This window comes from Triticum aestivum, chromosome 2D (genome assembly GCF_018294505.1).
Source record: "Triticum aestivum cultivar Chinese Spring chromosome 2D, IWGSC CS RefSeq v2.1, whole genome shotgun sequence".
NCBI lineage: Eukaryota > Viridiplantae > Streptophyta > Magnoliopsida > Poales > Poaceae > Triticum > Triticum aestivum.
Window position 1 is genome coordinate 37,439,012 of NC_057799.1, and position 8,613 is coordinate 37,447,624.

Sequence of the window (8,613 nt, forward strand, 5' to 3'; positions counted from 1 at the left end):
GGCAAAGGACAGGCCAAAACGGTCTCTTATGATAAGCAAAGCTTTCTTGAGGGTACACGGGAATTTCATCTAGTCACTTTCACCATGTTGGTTTAATTCGTGTTCGGTACTTTGATAATTTGATATGTGGGTGGACCGGTGCTTAGGTGTTGTTCTTACTTGAACAAACCTCCTACTTATGATTAACCCTCTATCAAGCATCCGCAACTACGAGAAAAGTATGAAGAATAAATTCTAACCATAGCATTAAACTTTTGGATCCAATTAGTCCCTTACGGAATAGCGCATAAACTGGGGTTTAAGCTTCTGTCACTCTCGCAACCCATCATCTAATTGCTACTCCACAATGCATTCCCTTAGGCCCAAATATGCTGAAGTGTCATGTAGTCGACGTTCACATGACACCACTAAGGGAATCACAACATACATACTATCAAAATATCGAACACATATAGTTCACATGATTACTTGCAACATGATTTCTCCGTTGACCTCAAGAACAAAAGTAACTGCTCACTAATGATAAACATGCTCATGATCAGAGGAGTATTAAATAGCATAATGGATATTAACATATAATCTTCCACCAAATAAACCATACAGTAATCAACTACAAGATGTAATCAACACTACTATTCACCCACAAGCACCAATCTATAGTTCCGGTAACAAGATTGAACACAAGAGATGAACTAGGGTTTGAGATGAGATGGTGCCGTTGCAGATGTTGATGGAGATTGCCCTCCCCAAGATGGGAGAGTTGTTGGTGATGATGATGACGATGATTTCCCCCTCCGGGAGGGAAGTTCCCCTGGCGGAATCGCTCCATCGGAGGGCAAAAGTGCTCCTGCCCAAGTTCTGCCTCGAGACGGCGGCGCTCCATCCCAAAAGTCCTCTCCTTATTTTTTTTCTAGGACAAAATGACCTATATACCAGAAGATGGGCACCGGAGGTGGGCCTGGGTGAGCACAACCAACCAGGGCGCGCATGGGCTGCCTGGCGCGCCCACCTGGTGGGCCCCCTCTGGTAGTTATTTGCTCCAATATTCCTCAAATATTCCATAAAAAATCTCCGTGAAGTTTCAGCTTGTTTGGAGTTGTGCAGAATAGGTAGCCTGGCGTAGCTTTTCCAGGTCCAGATTTCCAACTGTCGGAACTCTCCCTCTTGGTGTGTACCTTGCATATTATGAGAGAAAAGGCATTAGAATTACTCCAAAAAGCATTATTATGGATAAAAACATCATAAATAACAATAAGAAAACATGATGCAAAATGGACGTATCAACTCCCCCAAGCTTAGACCTCGCTTGTCCTCAAGCGGAAACCAAAATCGAAAAACATGTCCACATGCTTTGAGAGAGAGGTGTCGATAAAAACAAACTTAAACATAAGACTTTTATCATAGACTTCTCATGAATAAGTAACAATTCATCACACAATCGAAGTATAAAGCAAAAACCCTATTAAAAACCAACAAACTGTGTTCTCAGTCAACTTTGCAACTACAATTCATCATCTTTTGAGGAAGGGTCACATATCGGAGCCTTTAGGCAAGTCCAAATACTCAACCACCATATAGTCTTCTATGATTGCTAACACTCACCGCGTATACATGAGCAAAATGTTTCAACCGGACACATAGAAAGATAGGGGCTTATAGTTTCGCCTCCCAACGTACTCACTTCAGGGTGATGTCAACAATAATAACTCATGCTGTATATATTCAACTGGACATATGTGCCTAGATCTTTCCTCACCACATGATGCTTGCCAAAGGAGAAAAATAAAAAGGAATAGAAGGAAAACTTTGACTCTTTGCATAAAAGTAAATACATAAAAGTAAAAGATAGGTCCTTCGCAGAGGGAAGCAGAGGTTGCCATGCGCTTATTTGTTTGTATGCTCAACCCCTTAGTGCAAAAGAACGTCACATTGCATTGCCCCTTGTGATAGCAACCTTTATTATGCAGTCTGTTGCTTTTATTCTTCACCATCACAAGTTCGTGCAACACTCAATTTTCTCTTACACTAAATGATCTCACACATTTAGAAGCAATTTTTATTGCCTTTTTGCAGCGATGACAACTTACTTGAGGGATCTTGCTCAATCCCTAGGTAGGTATGGTGGACTCTTGAAAATAAGATTTGGGTTTAAGGGTTTTTGTATGCACAAGTAGTATCTCTACTTAGTGCGGAATTTTTGGCTAGCAAAGATAGGGGGCAAGCACCACATGTTGAAGGATCTATGACAATATGACTTCTATGTGAATATAAACAAACATAAACCATTAAGTTGTCTTCCTTGTCCAACGTCAATAATTTTGGCATATAATATTTTGATGAGGGCTCACAATCACAAAAGATTCCAGGATAGTATATTATATGTGAATCTTCTCTTCCCTTATTAATTCTTTCATGAGTTGCATCATTGACTAATGCTATGTTTGTCAATCTCTAATAAAATTTTCTACTTATACTTTTCCTTATGTGGTGCCATCACCTACCATAGGAGTAGTATATGATCCTATTGATTTATTTCCTTTCTTTTATTTATTTCCTTTCTCTTTTTTCTTATTTCTTTTTCTTTATTTGCAACATGAAAGTAAAGAAAGCAAAAAACTCAAACTAAACTTTATTATATAACTTGCACACGATTACAAGGATATATCACTAAGCAAACTCTCAAAGAAGAAAGGATTGAGCTAAACTTTTATTCATCTAAAGAAAAAGATTGAACTAAAATAAGTAAAAGCAAAAAGATAGTGGGATGATACGATACCAGGGCACCTCCCCCAAGCTTCGCGGAAGCCAAGGGGAGTACCCATACCCGATACTCAATTCTCCTTTGGTGGTGAAGAAGATGATGGTGGTGATGAAGAAGCGATCTTGTCCTCGGATTTCCATGGCAGGGGTCCACCATCATAAGAGGAGGAGTGAGTCTCACGGGTCCTGCAACTAGTAGCCAAACTCATACCTTTAAACCTCACCTCATATTCAAAGACTTGGTTTTGAAGATCATATATCTGCTTTGGAGAAAGTTGATTTGCTCGTTGAGGGTGAAGACGATGTCCTTCCTGGGTTTGCCATCCACCTTGAGATCACGGGAAAGGTCCATGATCATGAGGTGATTGGCATTGAGCCCACGCTCCACCATCTCCTTGCACCGGAAGACTTCCTGCTCCATAGCTTCAAGCCTGGTCTCCACGGTTCCCGTGCCCCTGGGACCTTGCTCATCGCGGATGTGCAGCACCCCCTCATGCATCTGGATGGTTTGAGGGTGTTGCACCACCTCCCGTAGATATGGGTTGATGACGTTCTTGAAGAACTTGTCCTTGGAGGAGCTTGAAGCGGCCATGGTAGATGGGATCTGACAGAAAATAGCAAGGAAAGAGAACAGAGGATTTCTTCGTGATACAGTGGTTAACTGGTTCGGGAAGTATATATAGATTTTTTATCTTGGAGGACAAGTATACGGAAGAAAAACGGAGTCCGGAAGGTGTCCCAGGTGGGCACAACGCACCTGGGCGCGCCAGGCAAGCCTGGCGCGCCCTGGTATCTTGTGCCCACCAGGGTACGCTTCCTGGAGGTTTCTTTATTTCCTAAATTTTTAAATATTCAAAAACTGATAAAAAATACTTTTGCGGATTTTTCGGAGTCCGTTTACTTACCGTATCACGTACCTCCTTATTTTCACGATTCTTGAGTGTTCCGGAAGGACTCTTTTATGTGTTCTTCTGGTGTCAAAGTTTGGATAATATTACTTTCAACATTAATGGGTGTACCTGAGATATAGTGTTTTATTCGTTGCCAATTGACAACCTTCGGGTTAGTACCTTCGAAATTATTTATTTTGATGGCTCCAGACCGATAAACCTCCTCGATAACATAGGGGCCTTCCCATTTTGAGAGGAGTTTTCCTGCAAAGAATCTGAAGCGAGAGTTGTACAAAAGAACATATTCTCCGACTTTAAACTCATGCTTTTGGATTCTTTTGTCATGCCATCTTTTAACTTTTTCTTTGAATAATTTTGCATTTTCATAAGCTTGGGTTCTCCATTCATCTAAAGAGCTAATATCAAATAACCTCTTTTCACCAGCAAGTTTGGAATCATAGTTGAGCTCTTTGACGGCCCAATATGCTTTATGTTCTAACTCAAGAGGCAAATGACAAGCTTTTCCATAAACCATTTTATAAGGAGACATACCCATAGGATTTTTATATGTTGTTCTATAAGCCCAAAGTGCATCATCTAATTTCTTAGACCAATTCTTCCTGGACCTATTGACAGTCTTCTGCAAAATTAATTTTATTTCTCTATTGCTAAGTTCAACTTGACCACTAGACTGAGGATGATAAGGTGATGCAATTATATGGTGAACATCATACTTGCCAAGGATTTTACGGAAAGCACCATGAATAAAGTGTGAACCACCATCAGTCATTAAATATCTAGGGACTCCAAACCTTGGGAAAATAACTTCCTTAGGCATTTTAATAGAGGTGTTGTGATTAGCACTACTGGTTGGAATAGCTTCTACCATTTAGTAACATAACCAACAGCGACCAAAATATGTGTATACCCATTAGAGGAAGGAAAAGGTCCCATGTAATCAAATCCCCAAAAATCAAATGGTTCAACAGCAAGTGAATAGTTCATAGGCATTTCTTGACGCTTACCGATATTACCTATTCTTTGACATTCATTACAAGATAAGACGAACTTACGAGCATCTTTGAAGAGAGTAGGCCAATAAAATCCAGATTGCAATACCTTGTGAGCAGTTCTATCTCTAGCATGATGCCCTCGATAAGCTTTGGAGTGACATTTCCATAGGATTTGTCCCTGATCATGCTCAGGTACACAACGTCTAATAATACCATCTACTCCTTCTTTATAAAGATGTGGGTCATCCCAAAAGTAATGTCTTAAATCATAAAAGATTTTTTTTCTTTTGTTGGTATGTAAAGCTAGGTGGTAAATATTTAGCAACAATGTAATTAGCATAGTCAGCATACCAAGGAGTACTATGAGCAACACTAATTGCAGCTAACTGCTCATCAGGAAAACTATCATCAATAGGTAGTGGGTCATCAAGCACATTCTCAAGCCTAGATAAATTATCAGCTACTGGGTTCTCAGCTCCTTTTCTATCAATGATATGTAAATCAAATTCTTGTAACAAGATAACCCATCGAATAAGTCTAGGTTTAGCATCTTTCTTTTCCATAAGATATTTGATAGCAGCATGGTCTGTGTGAACAGTTACTTTGGAATCAACAATATAAGGTCTAAATTTATCACAAGCAAACACCACTGCTAAGAATTCTTTTTCAGTAGTAGCATAATTTCTTTGAGCAATGTCTAGAGTTTTACTAGCATAATGAATAACATTCAGTTTCTTATCAACTCTTTGTCCTAGAACAGCACCAACAGCATAATCACTAGCATCACACATAATTTTAAAAGGCAAGTTCGAATCAGGTGGTTGAACAATAGGTGCAGAAATTAAGGCTTTCTTGAGTGTTTCAAAGGCTTCTAAACAATCATCATCAAAAACAAAAGGAATATACTTTTGCAAAAGATTCGTAAGAGGCCTTGAAATTTTAGAGAAGTCTTTGATAAATCTCCTATAGAATCCAGCATGACCTAGGAAACTACGAATACCATTTATATCTTTAGGACACAACATTTTCTCAATTGCATCAACCTTAGCTTTGTCCACTTCAATACCTCTTTCAGAAATTTTATGACCCAAGACAATGCCTTCATTGACCATAAAGTGGCACTTCTCCCAATTCAAGACAAGATTTGTTTGTTCACATCTCTGCAAAACTCGCTCAAGATTGCTTAAACAATCATCAAAAGACTTCCCATAAACAGAGAAATCATCCATGAAAACCTGAACAATATTTTCACAAAAGTCAGAGAATGTAGCAGTCATACATCTTTGAAAGGTAGCAGGTGCATTACATAAACCAAAAGGCATACGTCTATAAGCATAAGTTCCAAAGGGACAAGTAAAAGTGGTCTTTTCTTGATTAGGTTGAGAAATAGGTATTTGTGAAAAGCCAGAATATCCATCAAGGAAGCAAAAATGTGTGTGCTTAGATAATGTTTCAAGCATTTGATCAATAAAAGGAAGAGGGTAATGATCTTTTCTAGTTTCTTTGTTTAATTTTCTAAAATCAATTACCATTCTATAGCCTGTAACATTTTTTTTGGAGTAAGTTCATTCTTATCATTAGGAACAACAGTTATACCTCCTTTCTTAGGGACACAATGAACAGGACTTACCCATCTACTATCAGCTATAGGATAGATTATACATGCTTCCAGAAGTTTTAATATTTCTGTTCTTACCACTTCTTTCATCTTCGGATTTAACCGACGTTGGTGATCAACAACGGGTTTAGCATCAGGTTCCATATTAATTTTGTGCTCACATAGAGTGGGACTAATGCCCTTTAAATCATCAAGAGCATATCCAGTAGCAGCTCGGTGCTTCCTTAAAACTTTCAATAATCTTTCTTCTTCATGTTCTGAAAGGTTGGCACTAATAATAATAGGATATATCTTCTTTCATCAAGATAAGCATATTTCAAAGTGTTTGGTAATTTTTTTAATTCAAACATAGGATCACCTTTAGGTGGAGGAGGACCTCCTAGAGTTTCAATAGGCAAATTGTGTTTACGTAGAGGACGTTGTTCAAAGAAATTTTTATCTATTTCATTTCTTTCATGCATATGTAAATCATTTTCATGGTCTAGCAAATATTGTTCTAAAGGATCAGTAGGTGGTACAGCAATAGAAGCAAGACCAATTAATTCATCCTTACTAGGCAATTCTTTTTCATGAAGCTTTCTACTAAACTTGGAAAAATTAAACTCATGAGACTCATCACCAAAACTAACACCGACAGTTTGCTTCTCACAATATATTCTAGCATTAACGGTGTTCAAGAAAGGTCTACCAAAGATAATGGGACAAAATTCATCTTGTGGGGAACCAAGAACAAGAAAATCAGTAGGGTATTTTATTTTCCCACACAAGACTTCAACATCTCTAACAATCCAATTGGTGATATAGTGTCTCTATTAGAAAGTTTAATAGTAACATCTATTTCTTCTATTTCTGCGGGTGCTATGTCATTCATAATTTCTTGATAAAAGGTGTAAGGAATAGCACTCACACTAGCACCTATGTCACATAAACCATGATAACAGTGATCTCCTATTTTAACTGAGATGACAGGCATGCCAACAACAGGTCTATGTTTGTCCTTTTTATCAGGTTTGGCAATTCCAGCAGCTTCTTCACAGAAGTAAATAACATGCCCATCTATATCTTCTTCTAAGAGATCTTTAACCATAGCAATGCTAGGTTCTACTTTGATTTGTTCATCAGGTTTAGGTGTTCTAATATAGATTTTATTAACCACAGTTGAAACTTTAGCGTGTTCCTTTATCCTAACGGGGAAAGGTGGTTTCTCAATATAAGCAGAAGGAACAACTAGATCAATATTATAAAGTATAGTTTCTTCTTTAATTGGTACCGGTTCTTTAATTTCTTCTTTAATAGGTGGGTGATATTTAAACCACTTCTCTTTAGGGAGTTCAACATGAGTAGCAAATGATTCACAGAAGGAGGCTACTATCTCAGAGTCAAGTCCATATTTAGTGCTAAACTTTTGAAAAGCATCGGTATCCATAAAAGATTTAACACAATCATACTTAAGTTTAATACCTGACATTTTACCTTCATCGAGTTCCCAATCTTCAGAGTTGTGTTTAATTCTTTTCAAAAGATCCCACCGGAATTCAATAGTCTTCTTCATAAAAGAACCAGCACAAGAAGTATCAAGCATGCATGGTTTGATCATTACGAGAAAGCTGAGCATAAAAATTCTGGATAATAATTTCTCTTGAGATCTCATGATTGGGGCATGAATATAACATTGAATTAAGCCTCCCCCAAGCTAGAGCGATACTTTCTCCTTCACGAGGCTAAAAATTATATATATAATTCCGATCACGATGAACTAGATGCATAGGATAAATTTTTTGATGGAACTCCAATTTCAAACGGTTCCAATTCCAAGATCCAAAATCATCGCATAGCCTATACCATGCCAATGCTTTTCCCTTCAAAGATAAAGGGAAAACCTTTTTCATAACTTCATCCCTGGGTAAACCTGCGAGCTTAAACAATCCACAAATTTGTTCTACATATATCAAGTGCATATCAGGATGTTTGGTTCCATCTCCTGCATAGGGATTAGCTAGCAGTTGTTCTATCATACCCGAAGGAATTTCATATTCAATATTTTCAGTAGGTGCAGTAGGTTGAGGGGTAGCTAATTGTGGTTCTGGTCGAGGTGAAGATACCCCGAACAAACCCCTCAAAGGATTGTTTTCCAAATTAACAAGTGGCAATAAATTTCAGCACACTATATAAATGTTTCCTTACCAAAGGCGCTTCACTCCCCGGCAACGGCGCCAGAAAATAGCCTTGATGACCCACAAGTATAGGGGATCAATTGTAGCTCTTTGTGATAAGTAAGAGTGTCGAACCCAACGAGGAGCAAAAGGAAATGACAAGTGGTTTTCAGCAAGGT